This window comes from Protopterus annectens, chromosome 7.part0 (genome assembly GCF_019279795.1).
Source record: "Protopterus annectens isolate FY-2018-M chromosome 7.part0, PAN1.0, whole genome shotgun sequence".
In the NCBI taxonomy this organism is placed as follows: Eukaryota; Metazoa; Chordata; order Ceratodontiformes; family Protopteridae; genus Protopterus; species Protopterus annectens.
Genome location: NC_056739.1, coordinates 378,161,226 through 378,185,267, shown reverse-complemented (window position 1 = coordinate 378,185,267; position 24,042 = coordinate 378,161,226).

The window sequence follows — 24,042 nt, the reverse complement described above, 5'->3', positions numbered from 1 at the left end:
CTTTTAGGCAATTTTTGAACCAGGAAATGGTGGTTGAGCTTAGATTTAATTATGAGAGAGTATTGATGAGTTTATCAAGATTAACCATGTCAAAAGGTCTTGGAAAGGTCTAAGAATACAGTTGAGACTTATTTCCATTGCTCCTGTGGTTGTTGACTGTTTGTGTGAAAGACATAAGGGCTGATGCAGTGCTATGTAATGGTCTAAATAATATAAACTCCTACAAGAACTATTTCAACAGATGTGGAAATTAATCCACCAAATAATGTCCATATCACATAATTAAGGAAGTGCTGCCTGCTATCAATATCCGTACCAGAAATGAAGGATGGCCAATGCAGATAGTCCATAGTAAGCCCCCCTCTTGTTATGCAATCTGGGGATTCTCAAGGATGGCGGAGGTAAAAGAAGGAAAACCCCCTCAAACTACCCCTACTGGCTGTCTCAGTGGTGGCTTCTCCTGGCCAACCCACACCCAGTGATGGGAAATCAGTGGACCATCTGACACAATAGGAGACTGATGGTGAACAAATGTTTAGCAACCTGCACATTACTTTCCAAAGGAATACTCCAGACTCTCCTCATCCCTTTTCAACCATTGAAAATAGACTTCCCCCTGAAGTGCCACAACTACCATTCATTGCATATGGGAACAATATGATTATCTATAGGTCCATCTGCTTCAAAAAACACAGTTAAGCAAGAACTAGAAAATTGTCTAACCTCATTCCCTGAATGGCTACATAAAATGCATCTGCTACAAAGCATTGCATAATGGATGTCCTTCCATATCACTGTTGCAGTATTCTTTACATGTGGGATCTACTGTCAAGGATAGCCTAATGTCTGACCAGTATACCAAAGCATTTAGGACTTGTAGGCACCATACATCACACATATGCTCCCCGTGCAAGGTGTAGGGCACAAAAGTGCCATATGGATGCAAACATTCAGAACTTCTTTACTGCCCGTCCAAATGACATTAATGAACATCGGCCTGAATGTCCTTTTGCTGTGTTGATTACCGACACTTTCATGTAAGTGCCCTGTTAGGGTTTCTTCTCTCCTTTTTTAAAATGTTTCTCTGGTATTTGTGCTCATGTCATCCAGGAAGGGAAAATGTCGGTGTGGGAAGCAAATTCCCCATAAAGACAGGCATGACCAGTGTTTTTTTTTTTTTTTGGAAACCAAGAGCAGTCACACTGGTGGGAAAAGACTTCAGAGTTGAGTGCTGCTCAAAACATAAATTTATTACTTAAAAACTCATAAAACAACATGAGTTTTTAAGTAATAAATTTATGTTTTGAGCAGCACTCAACTTTGAAGTTTTTTCCCACCAGTGTGACTGTTCTCAGTGTCTTTTTTTTCTTGGATGCTTCCCTTGACCATACCTAGTGCTCTGTCTGTCAAGAATTTGTGCCTAAGACCCTACATAGCCATTTAGCCTCCTTATCCACATATCTTGAAAACCAACGACTTAAGCTGTTTGCTTAGGGTGCAATGGCAGAATCCTCCCATCCTGAGAGACAGCTGTTTGCCAAGAAGAAGGCCAAAGAGATTAGCCCTGATCTGGTTGCTTTCCAACATTTGTAGGCATCTCTCTAGAAACTAGTGAAGGCTTGAAGACTGTTTGGTGCTTGCTTTGGATTCCTCTGCCATGACTCTGTCAGAGGCAAGCATGGGGCTGAACTCTTGCATGTCCTCAGAAGCTTTTCCAATGTCTACACCTGATATTGAGGGGAACCTTGGCTGATTATATCTGACGGACAGAGGGGGAATTTCTCAGATTTTAGTGAGGAAGGAGATACTTACTACCATTACTGAATCCTGCCAAGGGTCTGACCCTCCGAAGTTACTTATGGCAGATGTCCTGCTCAAGAAAAAGCAGAAAACTAAGCATCTCTCCCCTGTTGCTAAAGATCCCCATTATGAATGACATCATTTTACTCAGGGTCTGCTTAGTGCTTTAGTGGTCTTAAAGTTTCCCCAAGGGGTGTCACTCTCTGCCCCTCCCTGTTCTTTCACCCCTGTTAAGAGGCCTACAGTATTATATTCCTCAGAGGAGGAGTAAGTCTTAGATTCTGGGGAGAAATCCCTTGCTTATTCTTCTCAAATTCCTTCCCTCTCTGGAATATAATTCAGAGGAAGAAGATTCTTTGAGTCCAGATTACCCCTTAAAAGGGTTATGTTTTGGGAATACTATTGCTCTTACCATAAGTATTTGAGTATTTGAAGTGGGATTGCTCCCAGGTATCTGACTTCCAAAAGACGTATTATGAGTCCTACCAATGGAGTCTCCTAAGCCATCTGGTATTCCTCCTGTTTTGGCAGTCCTTTTGGACGCTTACTGCTGCCTCTGTAGCTCCTGATTCTTAGCCTCCAGCTCCCAAGAAATCTGACAGGTTCTATAAAGTGCTTGGGGATTGCAAATTTTATATAAATGCCCTTCTGCTGATCTTTCAGTGGTTTCAGTTTCCTCCTGATAAACTTTCTAAGCTGTTGCCATCTACTAAGCTCTTTCCTTCAGATAAGGACAGTTGAGCTACAGAAAGTTGGAAAAGAAAGTGTATACTGCTGCCACCCTGTCTTTTAGGGCTAGTCATTACAACACCCATGTAATCAGGTATGTTTTGGCTCTTCTTTCCCAGGAAAATAAGGTGTTACCTGACATTGCTGATTCTGATTGGAAGACATCTGCTCTTTCCCTGTTTGACTTCCCAGTTTTCCCATCAGTCTATAAAATGCAACTATGATGCAGCTGATGCCTTTTCCTGGGCTGCTGCCTTTGGTTCTGTGATGGGGCATTATTCTTGGCTATGTCTTCATGCTTTACCTGATGATATTAAAGCCAAGTTTTTGAATGACCCTCTGATAACCAAAATCTTTTGGGGACACTTGCTGATGACCTATTTAAGTCCCTTCAGGATAAGGGTAAGGCCTTGCAGGAACTCAAACATATCTCTACCCCTATCCTCAAAACCCAGAGGAATTACCCTTATAAGTCTGCCTTTGTTCATAGGCAGACTCATCCTCCTTTTAAAGGTAAGAAGGGTCTAAGCATGTTCCTCCTGCTAAGTCCATGTAGACTCCTTCCTCTCAGAACCCCTCTTTTCAGGACAAGCCTATCTCCATCTGACATTTGACCTTCCCTTCCTCTCAGCCAGGTGCCCTTATCTCTCTGCCTTTCTCTATCACTTCCAAATTGGCATGGAATCACATCTGACTCATGGGTGCTGTCTATTATTTTCAGGGGTATTTCATGGTTTGGAAATCCCTACCCCCCCTTTTCAGACATTCATCAGCCTCCTCTGGAACCAATTCCTGTTTCCCAGAGCTTCTGCAATCCCTTTTGGATCAGGGCACCATTCAGTTCATTCCACCCATCTAGGTGGAAAAGGGGTTTTACTCCAGAATGTTTTTGGTTCCTTGGAAGGAGGGTACTTGGAGACCAATTCAGGATCTTTCTCTACTCAGTACCTTTCTCAATGTTCCTTCTTTCAGGATGTTATCTCTTCACAACTTACTTCCTTTTCTTCCCCAGGCCTTTTTGGTTTCTCTATACCTCAAGAATGCATACCTTTACATCTCCATTCAATGTCTGTTCAGGACATGTTTGTATTACTCTGTTTCTTCGTTACATGTTCAGTTCTCTATTTTGGCCTTTTAAATGCCCCAAGGATATTCATCAAATTCCTCAATCCTGTCATTGCTTTTTGCAGGCTTCAGAGAGATGAAGATTTTTCCTATCTGGACAACCAGCTCATTCAAGCTCCTTCTCCCAGCAGTTTGTTAAAACATCTCCTGTTTACTGCTTGTCTTTTACACAATCTGGGGTTCACCATATATCTGAAGAAATCAGGCCTGATGCCCTCCCAGCATCATGTTTTTGCAGATACAGGCTTCAGACTGTTCCCAATCTGGCATCCCTTCCTGCTCCCAAAGTTCTCTCTCTTACAAGCTTTTTCCAGTCTCTTCTTCTTCTGTCCCCTATCATGACTAGGGAATTTTCCAGAGTTCTCGGATTCATGGCCTCTACTATTACCATGCTTTCTTTCACCAGGCTCCATATGAGGACATTTCAGTGGTACCTCAGATCAGTCTGGCTTCAACGTTGCAACCCCCCTAGAGTTGATTTCCTTATTCCTTTAGTTCTTTGTCTCAAACTCAAGCTTCTATGGCGGATTCATCGACTCTGTCTCTCTCAATTCAAAGCTTCCCTTCCTGACTCCAATTCTCTCTCAGGAACTGTTCACAGACACTTCAGACTTGGGTTGGGGAGCTTCTTGAGGCCCCCTAATGGTCCAGGATCTCTGGCCTCCTCATTAGGGGTCAGACCATATGAACATAAAAGAGATGAGAGCTCTGCTTTTGTCTCTGTGAGGTTTTTATTCTCTTTCCCATCCCGGCCCCCTAAAAGTCTTCACAGACAATACCACTTTGATTCTGTACATCAACAGGCAGGGGGTATGAGGTCCTATCTCCTTTGCAGATGAACTCTTCTGGCCTGAGATCTAGCTATCAAGTATCAAGTGACTCTTCAGGTGGTCTAGATTTCTTCGCAGCACAATCTTGTGGCAGAATATGCTCACAAATGGATGCTTCACAGATATTGGTTTCTGGAATCCACCAGTGGGGTATTCCTCAGGTAAATATTTTTGCCTCCCCTCAGAACAGACAATTTCTGCTATTTTGTTCCAGAGTAGTAAGTCTTCTGCCTTGGAAAGTGGACACCCTAACTTTTCCTCGGTCAGGAATGTTTCTGTATGCCACCCTTCTCTTTTGCCACGAGTTTTGCGCAAAATCTGGCAGGACTCTCCCAAAATCTTTCTGGTAACTCCCTTTTGGCCCAGACAGCATTGCTTCCCCTTTATTACTCATTTGGCCACGAGCAATCACCACAAGGTGCCTCACTGGGTGGATCTTCTCACACAAGACAAGAGGTCTCTTATACATCCTCACCTGTCCACTCTTCAAATAACACTGTGGGTGATAGGGTTTTGATTCCTTTTAGGCACCTCTTTTCTGTGGATGTGCTCTGTGTTCTGTAAGAGACCAGGAAACCCACTACCAGAAATTCACATATGTCCAAATGGAAAAGATTTGCTTTCTGGTGCCTCTCTTGCCATCATGAGCCCCTTTATGCGGGAGTTCCTCTGGTTCTTACTTATTTGTGTAATTGGCTCCATGCTGGGTTACCATATTCTTCAGTTAAAGCTCACCTATCAGCTATTTCTGCTTGATTGCCCTTGAATATTCCAATGGCCACTTGGTTTGGAATTTCTGAAAGGTGTCATTCAAATCCTATTCTGCCTTCTTGGGGCCTCAGTTTTATACTTGAAAAAAATAACTCAGACTCCTTTTGCAGCATTGTACTTGGAAGACTGTTATTCTTTTGGCTTTTACTTCAGTCAAGAGAGTGTCTGAACTTCAGGTTCTCAGGGATATTCCTCCTTTTTTTAGTGTTTCACAGAGACAGGGTGTCTCATTGAACTAATATTTTTATGCCCAAGGTGATCAGTGAGTTGTCCCTTAACTAGTCTATTCTTCTTCCTTTCTTTTTCACTTCTCTGCAGGCTGTCAGTAAGAATGTTCTTCGCAACTCAGGTCTACATAGGCAGCTCAGGTATTATTTAGATAAAACGGAGGCAATTTGCAAGTCTAGGCAGTTTTTTGTTTCTTTTCATCCCAGGACTTAGAGTTTGGCTGTTTCTAAGCAAATCATCTAATCCTGGATTTCTAAGGCCATTTTCTTTTGTTGTCCTTTGCAGGACAAATGTCTTTCTTCATCTGTAAAGGCACATTCTACTTGGACAGTTGCCTCCTCCGGTGCCTTTTTCAAGGGACTGGACACCAATTCCATCCTTTAGGCTGCTACTTGGTCCTCTGTTCATACTTTTACTAAACACTGCAAATTGGAGGTTATTTCCAGGGCCAGGGCAGGTCAATTCTGCATGGGTTTGTAGAGGGCACGTCTGTCCCTTCCTCCAATCAGGCCTCTTCTCAACCTCTTGTACTCTCCCTTATGTAAAGAATACTGCAACAGTGATATGGAAGGACATAGTACAGTTGTGCAGATGCTTAGCATAACAGTAGATGTCTTTCGTGTCACTGTTGCAGTATTTGGTCCCTCCCGCCTCCCCCCTCTTTTCTAGCTCTTGCCTGGTGTTTTTTGTTGTTTTCCTGGCTGAGCGGTTCTTGTTTCCTTTTCCTTCAGCCCTTTTTTCCCTTCTGCATGTACACATTCTCTTTTGTCCCTGGGGGTTTTCTGTTCCTCCTGAGGTATTTCAGTTCTGAGTGTTTGCATCTATGCATCACCTTTATGCCCTATTCCTTATGCGGGGAGCATACGTGTGACTAGTCCAGTTGTGAAGAAAGTTGTTCATTGCCAACAGCCTGCTCTATAGCTGGACGTGTATCTCCATTATGTGTCACCTAGCACAGGGACTCAAAATACTGTATATCCAGTTGGGATGTTCTGATCTGTGTATTTAGTAAGGCTGATTGAACAGACCTGTATTTGAATTAATTGTTTTGTGTGAATTGTAGAACTATTTGTATAAATTGTTTTGTTTGAAATAAATATGCCCTAATCTTGTTCAAAATATTCAGTGTTTTAGTCATCTCTGCTGAGTCCCACACCAAATCTTGAATGCTGACTAACCACCTAGCTCTCAATGCATCTAAATCCAAAATTATGATATTTGCCCCATCTAGATACACCAAAATTGACAAGAAATCCTTCTCTATAGTCAGCCAAAATATGACTCCTATCAAAATAACTCTCCACACAAAGCTGGTTAGTGTCCTTATTAATGACCAATTAAAGTTTGACAATCATCTACAAACTAATAATATGTGGTAAATGCAATTTCTGTTCATTCATCAGTAGTGAAGTGACATTTGTTCATCCAGTTAACCATTATACTTATCATTTGAAAGCTCATGGGAATTGTTTATCAGCTAATGTGGTGTACATTGCCACATGTGAGAAATGTTCATCATTTTATATTGGGAAAACCAATAGATATCTGAAAGACAGAATACGAGAGCACCTATATGCGATTAGGATGCGACACAGTAGTAATGCACTTGCCAAACATGTTCTTGAAACTGACTCCACACACACTTTTACTTTTAGGATTTTAGAACAGATGCAGGTGAACATCAGGGGAGGAGACATAAGAATGCATACAGAAGGTAGAGAGAATATGTGGATTATCAAGCTCAGATCAGATGTACCCCCAGGTTTGAACGCTAAACTGTCTGTTAAACCATTCCTAAGGATGAGGAGATTAAAAGCATCTTAACAGGTACACAATTTCAAGTTTGGTATGTTCAATTGTTTAGTTTTAGTTTTAAAGAAGAATAACTATTTCTTTTTATTTTTGTTTTAGTAGCATGCTGTCTTAACAGTCATCTATTTCCAAGTTTGTTATTTGGCCATGCATTTTTGACACTATGTGAACCATTCTGTCTGGCAGTTTAATGTCTCACTTATGTTATGCTTTGTGGTTGTTTTTACAACTCAGTAGTGATTCTTTTAATTGGTATTTCTTGCAGAGTTGTAGTGACTTAATCAGTTTTAAATATTTTTAATTGTTTAATAGATAGGGTGGAGTTATATCTCCCGCCCAGGATGTATATTTAAGCACTGTTTTAATTTCCTGTTTTATATCCATGAGTCTGATGAAGCCAAGTGGGTGAAAGCGCTTACTCAATAAATGTTACATTTTATTTTATTACCATATGCTCAGAGGTGATTGATTTATCTACATGCTGTGTTCTCTCCTTCGTATCTGACTTTTACCATTGTTTTTAGTCATCTCTGCTGAGTCCCACACCAAATCTTGAATGCTGACTAACCACCTAGCTCTCAATGCATCTAAATCCAAAATTATGATATTTGCCCCATCTAGATACACCAAAATTGACAAGAAATCCTTCTCTATAGTCAGCCAAAATATGACTCCTATCAAAATAACTCTCCACACAAAGCTGGTTAGTGTCCTTATTAATGACCGATTAAAGTTTGACAATCATCTACAAATTAATAATAAGAAAACCCACCAAAAACTCGGAATGCTATACCAACACAATTGCTACCTTACTCCCTCACCCAAACATATCCTCTCTAGCACATACCTCATTCCCTCTCTCCTGTACAGAGCCTCTCTCCTTACTAATCTTCAGTCCACTCAAAAGTCAAATCTATCTTCCTGCTACAATAAAATCTCAAAGTTCGCCACCAGTCCAAATCCTCCTCTCACCACTGTGACTCTCTCTACTCCTTGAATTGGCTGGAACTCCCTAACTATCTGTCATACATTCAACTCTCAGTTGCTCATAAGCTCATTTTCAAACCCTCTAATTGTCCCTCCCTCTCTTCCTCCCTCAAAATGCATCATCCTCATAAAGTACTCAGGTCCAACAATCAAAATCTCCTCGAAGTGTTGAAACTCATACGTACTTCAGGGCAACTTTTACTATCTTGCTCCCTTTCTAAACTATGGAACTCACTTCCTCCACACATTACAGCTACCCATAATCACTCCACCTTCAAGACCTTGCTTCACTCTCCTCTCTCTTCCCACCGAAAATGCTTCTGCTCTCACCCCTTCTATTCCACCCCTACCCCCTTCTCCTTTTCTCTCCTGAAAAATCAACTTAAGACATGGTTTTAGTCTTTTTATGCCAGACTCTCTAAAATTGCCTCATTATTTTGATAATTTCCATTATTTCCATCTCACTTGACATCTTCATTCTTAATTGAAGTGTACATACCTGTTCCATCCATTAGTAGGTAGTACATCTTGTCATCCCAGACAGTACATGATTTTTTTTAAGAAAATTGTGTATGTCCCACACACACTCAAATATGAGCATTTGATAACTTTTTTTCAGATTCCTTTCTGTTAAATATTAAAGTATAACACTTGTAGTTAATCATATGAATCAGTCACAGCTTATATGTGCTTCTAGTAACTTCTCAGTATGGTTCAATGTCATTAAAATGTTAACAAATTCCTATATAGTGTGCTAAACTCTTTTCTAGATTTTTACCCTTAACACCATTCTTGTTAGTTAGTTTAAGTTAACTTCATAGTTTCCTATTCATCCTTGTGTTCACTATGTTAAAAAAATGTGAATTCTTTCCATCATAGAATTTTCAGTTAAACAAAAACTCATCACAGTTTCATTTTCTTAAGTGTGAATAATGTAATTTAATACAATATACACAATACAGAACACTTGCCTGTATTCATTTTCTAAGCAGAAGTAAAGTTTAGCACCTATGAACTCACATCCAATGAGTCTACATTTAAATTTACTAAGTGCAACTTCAGAAATGTTAGAACTAATAGTCTTGTTACTTCCCATTTTTTACAATATATTGATGGTTTGGCATTTAAAGCCACAATTTTGGAGAGTATCGCTTGTAATAACTGGAGTGGTAAATAGTTGAATGTTTTGCTTTTGTATAAAGAAAGTCTGTGTATGGACCTTTACAAATAATAGCCTCCGGATTTAATATAATTCGTGTAGGCATAGTGTACAGCCTACATGGAAGGTACTGTGTCCGTGTATGCAGATCACCCTCAGTAGCGCGGCATGCATAGTAATGAAGGCACATTACTAAGGGAGAGCCGGGGGAGGCAGCATTGAATCAGTGTAGGGAGTGAGTCACAAACTGTGTCCATAGATGAGTAACACACCCCCTGCACTGTCCAAGTGCCTGACAGCAATAAATGCAATGTAATATATATTTTTTTTTGCACAGTGTGGCGTCCAGTGACTGACACGTGACAGGCATCTAAAAATAGAAACTAGATGCATTTAATTTATGATTCAAAGGTCAACTTTAAGCATAGCTTAACGGGTTTGCATGGTGTAGTGTGGTGGCGCGCTTAACAGTGCTTAAACTTGGCTCAGAGTTATATGTAAAAATATAGCAGTTTTCCCAATATCCATGTAGCCAAGTTGTTAGATCCATGGCCTTATGTGCAGTAGGTGCAGAGTTTGAATACAGGGAAGGAAAATTAAGCAGTCATTTTCTAAATATAAAGTATGGCAATTATTTCTAAATCATGATGTGCTGTGCTCTGCTAAGCTGTGCTAAGCCAAGATAAGCATTGCTAAAACTATCTCTGTTTAAGCACCGTTTGGATGTGCTTTGCTGGTTTGCACATTGCTAAGCAGTGGCAATTTAAGCAATGCTCAGCTCAGCTAAGTCAGTTTGCAAGGTACTAAGTGATGTGCTGAATTTTTAAAAATGGCCCAATGGTGAGCAAGGGTGGGAAAACAGGCTATATTAAGCTCACTAGGTGGGACTACAGCATATTCTGTTGGAGTTTGAACCGTGCAGGAACTGTAGCAGGTGTTGGAGAGGGTGTCCATATCCAGGTGCAGAGGTGGGGCATTCTGGAGTCCAGGGTCATCGTTAGACTCCTCATGAAAGACCATAAACACTGGCTGCTGCAGGGCCAGTTCCAGGGATCGGAGTAGATGTCAGAGGCCTTGGACCAGCTGTCACACGATCTCACCAGTGCAATAGGTATTCCCCGCACAGGTGAGCAGGTCTGTCACCATTATGATGAACAGAAGCAGGGGAAGAAAGGACTTCTGGACACCTGGGTCCAGGATGCTTGGGGTGGGAATGCCCCACATGTTTGTAAGTACTGTTACCATTGTTTCACCAATACCTATTCTGAATGTGTGAAAGACAGGTATGCATAATGGTGTGTTCTCTCCTACAGCTGCAGAGGAGAGAGCTTGCAACCTAGAGGCCCATGCAGGGCAACTGGTCAGGTTGTGCCATGAGTGTGGTGAGTACAGATTAATTTCCAATCTATACTCAAATACACAAGATAAAGTAATTCATTCACCGCCAGTAGGTACGTACAGTACAGATTTGTGTATTGCAATGAATGTGGACATAGGCCTGTACTACAATAACTAACTACTGCCAAGTATAATGCAATAAAGATTAAAGCATGAAACCTGATAATGGTAATGAAATAAAGTTTCTACTGCAATAATTGCAGAATTGCAGCTGTATTTCAATGCCTGCATTATATAAACTGTTGTGCAATAAAGACTTGAAAATATGCTAATAACTGCATGAAGGCACCCCTAATAGGTTTATAGGTTCATAGGTAGGGACTAGACTATCGACCCAAGGGCCTAAGTAAGCCTAGCCAACAAGGTTCCCTGGCTAATCCACCCAGGAAAGTTATAAAGTTGTGTTGTGCAATATGTGTGCGAGTAGGGCTGTTGTTCATGAAATCGAGTATGACATCTGCTCTGAAATATAAACACAAACAATACCATTAAGTGACTCAAGGTTAGCTTAGGAAGATTGTTATGCTTAACTGTAGTTTAGAGCTGTAGTACAACTTATATGCATAATGACATTTGCTTTGCACTTCCATCAGAAACAATACCAGGAACACCCAAGGTAGACTGTGTACATCCGGATTGTCATGTGTTAATCATTGCATTTCAGCTATATGCATTCCTGCTCTGAGGTATGGTGCTGCTGGAAGTATGAAACCGTAATAGCTGTAGACTGCAAATATACTATCTGCAACTGTATATGGATCAGGTAGCCAAACCAATACTCCAATATGGTATGTACATGTCACAGATATTTCCACCCACTAAGAGTTTATTGTGTACACCTGCATTCTATGTATTAATGTACAGTTTATCCGGTATCTCTGTCATGCATGAATCTCATGCATGTGTGTTCAAGTGTCACTACAGTCTTGTATAAAACTGTGCTACTAATACCAGGTCATATGCTGGTTCCAGATGAGCTCTAGGGAAATATTAGTCAGTAAATAGTCAGCAGTGGCGCAGTAGCTCATTTTGTTAAATGCTGTTTGCGATGTACATTTTGTCATACACAGACCAGGGTTCAAATCAAGTGAGAGGTACTACTACATATCACAGAATCAATTATGTATTGTTAACAGATGTTCTCCCCACAGGAATTACAGGTACATGGGTGTAGTAGTCCTTATTAAGGGTTAATAATTTGTCTGTTCAGATGTAACAGGGTTAACAGCATTGATCAGGAATGTGATAAGATGTCATAAAATAAAGGCAGCAAGTAAAATACTAATAAAAGTTAATACATCAAATAAAATGTGTACTCTTCTTATGGCTGTATGCCTGGTGTGTCTGTGAATGTTTGCTGACAGTCTAACACCATGCCTGCAAGGACGGCTTGATAGTTGTATACTCTCTGTACTGTACACAATACATGTCTTTCAAGTATCATGCTGTCATGGGCTATAATCACTGTTGCCTAATCCCTCTGTCACATATCTATCATCAACATTATAATGTCAATAGCACAGCCACACTACATCAGTCCACAGTACACCTTGGGTAGTTATATAGGTCCACCTGATATATAATAGTCCTCTGTAGTTGTGTACCTTGAGGTGTTACTAATTTACCTATACTGTCCCATGCAGATAGTTTGAGAGGTATGTATATGCTAAAACAGCTATATGGCACTTTATACATAAAGGAAGGGCAGACCTGTAGAATATATTACAGTACTGTTGCAAAGTATATAGCCTATATTGGTATTAATGGACTGTATTTATCTCTCCCCCAACCCCTTATTTTCATCATAATTTATTATTGTTATACATTGGTTATGGTTTACTATTAATGTATGTTTTTCCCTAAACATTATGTTGGGCCTTGTGTTTTATTATTGTTATGTATTACAATGGTTGCATACTAACATATCTTGTTGAATTACCTATGTTGTTGGCCTTATGCCGTAACTGTTTCTGGCATGCTGTTACTATGCTGACTGTTATCTTACTTATTGTTGTGTTCTATATACTATGCAATGTTATGTTACTGGGTTATTTATAATGTTCTGGCATGCTGTTATAAATAACTAAATAATTTGCTAATTACTAACCTATACACATTGAAATACCGCAACACCACAGCTCAACTGGGTAGGCCAGTTCCTGGTGATCCACCTACCCTACCTCAGCCGGCCGTGACATCGGGTCCCAGCATGTCTGGGACCCAAGCAAATGGTGCCCCTCCGCTGGCTCTGTACCACCTAGGGGTGGAACTGCCTAAGAGGATGGGGCCCATCCCCCCCGGGAGTGGGGCGGAGGGGGGGTTGTCACCCATGATCAGCTACCTGTGATGGTGCCCATGATAGTTTATCATGGGTATTAGAAACGCCTGTGCAGGATTGAAACGCCTGTGCTGTGCTAAATTTAAATGCCTGTGCTGTGCTGGATTGAGGGCAGACTCGCCAACCTGGAGGTCCTGAAAGCCCTGGTGCCCAGCCTTCAACACAGCCTCTTTTGCTGCAGTGAAGGAGCAGTATTGACTGCCCATGGGGGGGGGCTCAGTCACACTGCTGCCATCTGAGGGCATGTGGACCTCTGATTCCACAGGTGTTTACTCCCCTCATGTGTAACACACCGCCCCTGTATGCTGTCTTTTCTGTCTGCAAATGCAACCTGCCCTACACAACTTACCTCCCACACATACCTATATCCCTTCCACTACATTCCACTTTCTCTTTAAAAAAAGGGCACCTGTCTGACAAAAAAATATCGCCCCATGCATAGTTGCCCTCAGCCCTCTCTCTGGGGTGAAAGACTCCAAATTCCAAATTCTATAAAACCTGCACAACTGTTGCTGTAGAAGAAATTGAGAGCTATGGTCCTTTCTTACACCCATCCTGCATATCCCTACCTGCCTTTCAGAATGTTTTTCCCCCACGTGCCCCTATTTCACCACTTTCCTATCACCCCTTTTTTCTTTTCAGAGTGGGTTTAAGTGCAGCGGAGTGCCACACAAACCTGCCTTGGTCATCTTATGTGTTTCTAACACATCTGCAAAGTAATCACCCCTGTCACATGTAGAACCCATGCCCCTGTCAACTACAGCACAGTGCATTAGCCCATGCCCACTAGGCCACTCAGCTCTGAATTAAAATAGGTGTTTCCATCAACATATCCTGATTGCCACTGACACACTGCAAGTACATATAATAGGGGAACTGGCAGTGTACTTGGGACTGTGATACAGACACTACAACAGTACACAGCCAAATAAATATTAATGGATGTATATGAGGCCTGGGATAGTAGGTATAGCTGTCGACTGTACAGACTGTTGCAGAATGTCCACAGCTGTGTCCCGTAATTTTGCTATGGTTTCACAAAAACATATCTGTCTGCTAAAGTACTGGCAAGTCATTAAAGAATGAGGTTAGAAACTCATGACAGACATTTGAGTGTCACACCTCATACCCATCAGAAAACACATGCTAATGCAATTCCTATGTCACAGACTGTATGCATGGACATATATCTTGCAAATACACCTGGTGCAGCACTGACTCAGTAGCTCAATCTGTTAAATAGGTTCATAGGTTCATAGGCTGGTATTAGGCTATCGGCCCTAGGGCCTATACAAGCCTAGCCATAATTCCCTGGTTATTTCTTCCCACAATATTTACTTCCCTGGACCCCTGTCTAGCAGGGCAACTGACGTGAAATGCCATGCATGCAGTACATTTTGCCACTCGCAGTCCTGGGACTGAATCCAGTATGTTTCACTTTAATTACATTCTTGTGAATACAGCAAATAATGACTGAGTCATGCAATTTTAATCAAAACAGGTTGCTGCTACAGAATTAACTGCTACCCATATTAGCAAGTCAAAGGCCTGTAGGTAGGGATACACTGCACATAGTCATATAGCCTACCTATATATCTCCTTCTACTCTCTGATTCACACTGTTACATAATAGATGTATCTTAAGCACATGCCTTGACTGCACTGTTATGGGTACCCTCACCCTGTCTTTTCTGTAATGACAGACCTGACACTGCTACCTCAGTGACACATGCAGCTTGCTGTCCTCCAATGTGTCCACACTCCCCACTATGAGTCCTAGGCAAAAAGCAGCAACTCCAGGCTGCACCATATGCAGCTGTATGTTATGCTACATGCTACAGGCCTACCATACCTCACAACCCCCTAGAACAAGGGAACACCCATACATAAAGGGGAGGGGGCAAAGGTCAGGTGACAGGGACATGTGTCACAGTCTGCCACTACAAACATAGAGAGCTGATAGACCAGCAGCTACTGCAGCAACATGCATATTCTGATGGGTATGACGTCTGACACTCACATGTCTCTTCCCTCTTACTGACCTCAACCCACAATGTTTAACACTGAACTGCCAGATAATCATAAACTCATTTGACAATGGCCAAACATAGCATGCAAAACTGTGGGCATACCTCATAAATCTCAACAGTGGATAGTATTTGTAGGTACCCTATGTAATGCTATAGTCTCCACACCTCACTAATGTCCATCTCACAGACTAAGAAATGGGCCAAGGCCTACATGACGGCCTTAAATATTGCACTGTTGTGCTATGTCATTGGCTAATGAAAGTGCAACCCAACTGCTCTGGATGCAATTATCAAGTCTGAGCCACAGATTGATGCACAGGCAATTAGGTTCATAGGTAGATACTAGGCTATTGGCCCAAGGGCCTAAGAAAGCCTAGCCAACAAGGTTCCCTGACTTACACCACCCAAGAAAGTTAATTTCCTGTGCCCCTGTCGAGCAGCGCCACAGAAGTGATCCCCGGGGTGTATTTCCTATTTCCCATCCACTCATCAAGATTTTTCTTGAAGAGTGGTAATGAGGAACTTTGCTTGACATAGATGGGTAGCTTGTTCCAGAGTATAGGAAGTCTCTGGGACAGGAATCTATCCCTCCAGCATGTCCTGTCTATTGTGGTGACAAGGTTTAGGTCCGTAGAGCGTGTAGCTTGGACGGATTGGGATTTCTTTAGGTGTAGCATGTCCAACAGCTCTGGGTTTAACATAACTTTATATGTTAGGTAGGGTTCTCCTTGGAGTAGGTGACATACTACAGAGTAAAGTTGGAGTTTTTTGAGAATGTCAGTGTAGGGCATCTGTTTGAGGTCAGTAATCCTCTTTGTGAGGTACTTCTGTGGCCTTTCCAACTGCTCCAGATGTTTTGTGAGGTACATTCCAAAAGGGGCATTGTACTCTATAATGGGTCTAATGAGAGCTGAGTAGAGAGGGACAATGACCTCTTTTTTCCTGGATGAGAATGAGAACCCTTTTGTGATGAAGTGTGCCACATAGAAGGATTTCCTGACTACTGTGGCGATGTGATTATCAGAGGAGAGACTACTGTCCACCTGGGTCCCAAGGTCTCTTATCAAACATTTGGCATTAAGTAGACTGACATTTATGTGATAGTTCATGGGTACAGAGTTTTTACCAAAGGGGATGACAGTGCACATTTTGTCATTGAGCGCCTGGCCATACCTCTGACACCAGACATCTGTCTCAGTGAGGCCCTTCTGTAGGATGTCCACATCATTTGGGGACTTGACTATGGCTCCTAGTTTGCAGTCATCTGTGAACTTCATTAGACAGAAGCCTTCTGTGTTAGCCTGTACTTCCGAGAAGTGGATACCAAACAGGAGTGGTCAAAGGAGTGAACCCTGTGGCACTCCACTTGTCACTGGTTTGAAGTCAGATTTGGAGTCTGCAACTTTTACAGCGTGGGTTCTGTCAGTGAGCCATTTGGTAGCCCATCTTATGACGTAGGGATTTATACCTAGTTTAGTGAGTTTAGCTATAATTCCAGAATAGGGGATGGTGTTGAAAGTCTTGGCGAGGTCAAGATAGACTATGTGAACCACCTTACCCTCGTCTACGGCTTTGGTGACTGCCTCAAAGAAGTCAATTAGGTTCAGAAGGCATGATCTGCCTTTCACAAACCTGAACTGGGTGGGGTCCAGAGTTTGGAGGTTACTGATGTCTTTGTTTATGAGTTCCATGATGATTACATTCCATGGCCTTGCAGACCAGGCTCATCAGGCTAATGGGATGATAGCTCCCAGGATGAGTGGTGGCTCTCCCTTTGTGGAGTGGGATAACTGTTGCTGTGTGCCATTCAGTGGGCACAAAGCCTGATTTGAGACGATGATTGAACATGGTGCTTAGGTGGGGAGCCAGTTGGTCTGAAGTTCATGTAAAACGCAGCCTGGGATGTTGTCCGGTCCCATGGATGGTTGTGTTTTTGGTTTTAGAGAGTGCAGCTTTTACATGCAGAGATGTGATTACAGGGACTCTGCATTCTTCCTGTATACATATGGGCCCTTTAGGGAGTGAGAGGGTGGGTAAAGTTAGCACTGACCCTATCTGCCAGGATGTTGGCAATATCAGTTGGTTCTGTAATTTTCATGCCATTGTGCTGTAACTCAGAGCAGATCTGGGTGTTGCCATTGAGATTCTTGACATAGCTATAGAATGCTTTGTGGTTGCCCTTAGAATCAGTGGCTATTTTGTTTTCATAGCTAGCTTTGAAGGATCTTATAAGGGATCTCAACTTCTTACTGAGGCTGACCAGGGAGCTCCTCCACTCATGGGATTTTACTCTCTTTTGCAACAGTTTCTTCCTTCTGTTGTAGAGTTTGTTTATGGCAGGGGGCCACCAGATTGTTTTCCCTTTTTTGGAGGATAGCATCTTGGTTCTGTTTGGGATAGCACGATCCATGCACTCGTGTAAGTTCTTATAGAGTGCATTTATGTAGGATTCAGCAGTCGTAACTGTATTGTCCATCTGCATGGGTGTCATGAAGTTCACCACTTCTGTCTTAAGAAGCATGAAGTTGGCTTTGGAGACATTTTTTACTGTGGTATCCTAAATGGTGGTGGTGGTGGGGGGGGGCAGGATGCGGATATCTAGGGTGATTAGCTTATGGTCTGTTAAAGAGCATTACAAACAAAAGGCAAGCAGTTGCTTATGGAAACAGGTCTGTAACTTGCTTTACCAAGAAAAACTGTGATCTAGGAAGCATTTTTCTTGAGGATTTGTTCACAAAAGGATTACATCACTCTACCACGTATGTAGTGTAAGTCCCCATATAATGGATGCAGATGGGAGGATGCATGTATGGGGAATAGGGATTACAACAGTAGGCCTGTATTACATCTCTAGGAATGACATGTTGGTGATACTCTGCTGTCCAACAGCTGCAGGCATGCCTCTCAGCTGTGCCTCCTGTGACTTATTACATCTGAGTGACACCTCCAGATGCATCTGCAGTTACCTCCTACTGATGCCTCTAGACGTCAAATATTGCTTGTTCATATTTGCATCAACAATTCCAAAACCATGCTAAGTACAAGGTTTTAAAATATTTCATCTCAAAGATTACACAATAACAACGTCGACTGCATTAATATTTGACCTGTGTCTAGTGCAGGTAAAGAGATAGTAACTGTTGTTTTTATTATATTAATTTATATATCTATAATTTTCAAATTTTTTCTTAATATCTCAGCAACCAAGTAATACAGACAGAACTCTTTATGTCTCATATGAAAGCTCTCAGCTAGATGAATAAAATGCTGCTGACAGTATGTGTGTAACTTGAGTGGTTGCTGAGATATTGTGAGTTGTTTACAAAATATAACAAAAGTAATAGTTACCGTGTTTACTGTGACTTATCAAATTTGGTTTAAGACCTAGAACCTAAAGAATATTACCACTATAAAAATAGTTTGCCATTTATACTTCATTCATAACTCCTATGGTTCCACAGATATGAACATTTGTTCAGAATGTGAGGACATAATTTGATTCTGTCAAAGGGCTTTCGTTCTGTCCATTGGAAATTACAGTGCAAACTTCCTGAGCTCCATTGGAGTGAATGAGTTAAATCACAGCTGTGGCCCTCTTACTCCCTTCTACAATGGTCGGCTCCTGTATGAATGCCACTGGATTATGTGTTAGACATATTGACAGTAAGCAAATGTGAACACAGCTGTCATATCACATGATGTACTGTCATTCAGCTCCTCTCAGTTTGTGAATGTCACACGGGGATAGTTCAGACATTGTAAAGGTGTCCCTGACTTTCCCTGTTATACTCTGGCTAGGTCACTGTTTTGTCAACATTCGCACCTCATCACTTGAGAATTATGGCTAGCATATCTGGCAACCCCCTACAGCAGGAATTCAGGTCATAGCCATTATTAGTGGGGGGACACAGGCCCAACTGCAGTGACAGAGTGTACATATTGGTCATACAAAGTAAGGGTATGAATGCAGTAACAAATATTACTATAGCATAACTGTTTTTTGAGGGTTCTGGCATGTGACAGCCAGATTCTTTACATTCTGAAAACAACCATCAATTATTGTCCAACTGTTTGCCAGGCAAACACATATTTGTGGCAAAAGAACCACATATATTAAGCACATGTACACATTCCACAGACATATGTGTACTGGAGAAGTAGACTGCCTACAGGGAAGATAACCTACAGCACATTTGCATTGCTGTCTGTCATGGTGGCACACTGATGTTGCTGAACTGTCCTCATATACTTGTAATAACACACACCTGTGTGTCTGACAGTGGCTGTATGACCTGGTACTGGGACATTGCCTATAGGGGACACACCACAGTAGATGGCAGTGATGGGTGTGGAGACATACAGCGCACTCTGTCATGGCACACAGGGACAAAACCGGTATTTTTGCTATGTTGCTGATAGACACATACATAGTGTGTTGATAGACTGTGGGGTATAACATGGGATATAGCAGTGGATAGTCCAGGCCAATGTGGATGTGCAACGTCTGTGCATAGTGGATAGCAATGGATCTGGTTCAGTGATGTGTTCCCCTCTTTTTGTCTTTCAGAAAGAATGTCTAGATGGAAGCAACCACTGTTTTCAGCCACTGAAAATAATGTTATCCTGTATGGCCTCAGACTGCATCACAACATTCTGCTGTCCAGGACTTGCCAGCATCATGAACAACGTGCAGCATTGTGGGCTGACGTCATCACAGCAGTCAACCAAGAAGGGCTACAGGACAGAACCTATGAGCAGGTCTGATACTGGGCAACAGATATGGTTAATGCTGCACGGCAAAGGGCTGCTGCTGTGGCCAGGGACCATGCTGCCACTGGTGGAGGGCCTGCTGCAGAACAACCACTCTTGGCCACAGAGGAATTCCTGGCAAACCTGGGATCAACCACCAACTCCCAAGCATCCATCACTCCATACATCGTGGAGGTGGTTGCCAGAACATCCACAGCAGAGGAGCATCCAAGTAAGCCTCCTGTGTTCATCACTGTAATACTGTATCTATCTGCATGGGCGGGGGGAGGGGCGTTGGTTTTAACACACAGTTGTGCACATATACTCAGTAGTACATGTTGATATACGCACATATTATCCTGTAACAATGCCACATTTGATATTGCTGACAATACCTGTCCCTCACATTTCCATAGGTATGTCAGGTGTGGTCGCAGTCCAAGGTCCTGTAACTGGTGAGTGTGATACTGTTGTTTTATGGATCATATATTCCCTAAGAATGTTAAGGGCTGCCATTTTGTTGTAGACACAACTGATATGCTTAGCCAGAGTACAATACTTGTATGTTCAGTTTCGGAGGGGTAAAGTACAGTTGTGTACACTTACCATAAATGTAGATGTTTGAGTGTATTCATTGTTGCAGTCATTACATTTGGGTTATCTGCTTGCAGTAGCCATCAGTCGGCATGATTAACAAAGTCTTGGGTCCTGCATCGGTTGCTGTCCCTTCTTCCACGATGTCAGGTTGTCAGGGGTATAAAACATGCAGCTGACACCATTACATTAGCTTTTCTTGCCCCAGATGTCAGGTGCCCCCCTAAAGGGAAGCAATTAACTCTATAATACAAGGATATACCTCCAACAAAAAAAGCAAATACAACAAAAAGCTTTTTGAGCATAGTAAATGAGAGCAGAGGTATAGCCAAAAGAAGAAAAGGGGCTGGATGGAGGGTAACCAGGACTGCAACAGTGAATACACTCAAACATCTACATTTATGGTAAGTGTACACAACTGTACTATGTTCTTCATGTTTCATTGCAGTCATTACATTTGGGTAGATTCCCAAAGCTAAGGTTGGGAGGAGGAATTTAAATAGAATTAGGACCAGCTATAAGGCCATGCAAGACTGCAGTGGCAAAACCAGCTCTGGATTTAGAGAAAATTGGCAAATGGTAATGCTTGGTGAAAACATGTACAGAATTCCAGGTAGCAGCTTCTAGGATGTCTCTTATAGGGATGCCCCTGAGAAAGGCTGTAGAGGTAGATGCAGCCCTGGTCGAATGGGGCCTGATGCCCTGTGGGGTAGGTTTTCCATGGTGCTTATAGCAGAAATGAATGCAGTGGCCTATCCATTTTGAAATGGTTTGCTTTAAAATAGCTTTCCCCTCTGTCCCTGCAGCAAATGCCACCAGCAGTTTTTCAGATTTCCTTTGAGGTTTAGCCCTGTCTAAGTAGAATCTAAGTTGTCTGTGCACATCTAAGGAGTGCAGTATCCATTCCTATTTGTTCTGTGGGTTAGGAATGAAGGTAGGCAAATTAATGGACTGATTAAGAGCCACACTGGATAACACCTTGGGCATGAAGGAGGGATTTGTCCTGAGGGAAACCCTGTCCGCATGAAAGATGATGAAAGGCTCCACTGCCATAAGGGCCTGTAACTCAGATACCCTTCTTGCAGAAGTGATTGCTAAAAGGAAAGCTGTTTTCCAGGAAAGGAATTTTAAATCTGCAGTAGCAGCTGCTTTGAAAGGAGGAAGAGTGAGTTTCTCCAAGACAAAGTTAAGGTTCCAGGCTGGAGTTGGAGCTCTCCTCGGTGGCCTTAAATTTTTGGTCCCCCTGAGGAACTGCTTGAGCAGTGGGTGAGAGAAGAGGGGAGGCTCTGTGCTATAATGAGCTGAAATGGCTGAGGCATGCATTTTGATGGAGGAAAAGGACAAGCCCTTATGAAGCATCTCAATCAAATATTGCAAAATCTGAGGTAAATTGGGCACTGCTGTGCTCATCCCTTGAGATTGGTTCCAGGCACAAGATCTTTTCCATTTTGCAGCATAAGATTTTCTAGTACTAGGCCTCCTAGCCTCTAAAATGATATCCATCACTGATTTACTGAGGGGTGGTAAAGGAGAGATTAGGTAATTAGCCAGGCTGCTAGGTTCAGGGTTTGCAGCTGAGGGTGCAGAATCTGGTTCTCCTGCTGAGACAACAGGGAAGGGGTCTGAGGCAGGTGCCATGGGGCCAAGCATGACACTCTGCGCAGGACGGGGTACCAGTTTTGGCATGGCCAGTTGGGTGCAATTAAAATCATCCTTGGCTTGTCCTGTTTGATCTTTAGTAGTACCTTGGAGAGCAGAGGCAGAGGAGGAAAGGCATAAACTGATAGGTTTTTCCAGCTGAAGGATAGAGCATCCACTTTCCAAGCTATTGTGTGGTGAATCCTTGTGCAAAATTTGTCCAGTTGATGGTTCTGGGGGGAGGCAAATGGGTCTCTATCTGGGCTCCCCATTTGCTTGTCAACATGTTAAAAATCCTTGGTTTCAGTTTCCACTCATGTGGATCCATGAGGTTTCTGCTTAGTCCATCTGCCAGTGTATTTAGTCTTCCTTGCAGAAACTGAGCTTGTAGATTCACTTGGTAGCTCAAGGCTGTGTTCCACAATGTCATGGCTAGTCTGCAGAGGGGGTAAGAGTGTGTACCCCCCTGCTTGTTTATGTACCACATTACCATGGTGTTGTCTGTCTTTACCATTAGTTGTCCTGGAAGAATGTGGTCCTTGAAGGCTGTCAGAGCATTCTGTACAGCTAAGATTTCCTTTTGATTTATGTGTAGGTGCATTTGACTTGGGTACCATTTGCCCTGAATGCACTTCTCTGCCAGGTGAGCCCCCCATGCATAGTCTGATGCATCTGTTGTTAAGAATTGAGCGGCAGGTGGTAGTGTGAATGGTAGTCATTTGTTTTGATGGCAGGCCTCTACCCACCAAAGGAACTCCAGGCGTAGGCAAGGTATAATAGGAATCATAACTTCTAGATCCTGTGAATGTTGACACCATAGGCTTTTGAGATACCATTGCAGTTTCCTCATATGCAGCCTTGCATAGGGAATTAGAAAAATGCAGGAGGCCATGAACCCCAAGGCTTGCAGTATTTGCCTTGCAGATAACTGGGTTTTTGTGGCCACTTGTTTGAAGTAGGTTATCAAATGTGTCTGTTTCTCTGGCATGAGGAAAGCCATCTGGGAAGTTGTATTCAAGCTTGCTCCCAGGAATATAATTTGTTGACAGGTACCAGGTGTGATTTATTTTCGTTTATGGTGTACCCCAGACAAGTCAGTACCCTTTGAACAAAGGCCAGATGATTCAAAAGTATGTCCTGGCTTTCTGCCTGAATTAGACAATCGTCCAGGTATGGGTATATTGGAATATTTCTTTGCCTGCAAAATGCAAGTACTGGAGCTAGGCACTTTGTGAATATCCTGGGCGCAGTAGATAAGCCAAAGGGCAGTGCAGAGAACTGATAGTGCATATAGCCTGCTTTGAAGCATAGGTATCTTCTGCAAGACTCTCTGATAGGGATGTGCAGGTGCTTCTTTTAAGTCTAGTGTTGCCAACCATGCGTCTTTGCCTAGCATTTGAAGCAGCTGGTGAAGAGTCACCATCTTGAATTTTGGAATCACCAGAAAGGTATTTAGGGTAGAAAGGTCCAGGATAGGATGTCATGTACTGGCTTTTCTGGGTACCAGAAAAAGTCTCGAGTAGAAACCTTGCCCCTGTTCCTCTTCTGATGCCAACTGAATAGCCCATATGCTTAAGATAGAGAGTACTTGATTTTGGGCCTCTGCCCACTGATTTGGAGGTAGATCTGGGCACCCGCTTGGTGTTGGTAAGGTGTGGAAGTGAAATCTGTATCCTTGGGACACTATATTTAAAACCCATTTGTCCTGGGTAATAAGTTCCAAGTTTTTGGCCTGCAGACCAATCTTTCCACCAAAAGGAGCATTCAGTTGGGAAGTGCTTGGAAGTTTTAAAAGCAAGTCATTAAGACAGTTTTCCATAGGGGGAAGTCTTACTACTCCTTGATTTGGGTGCG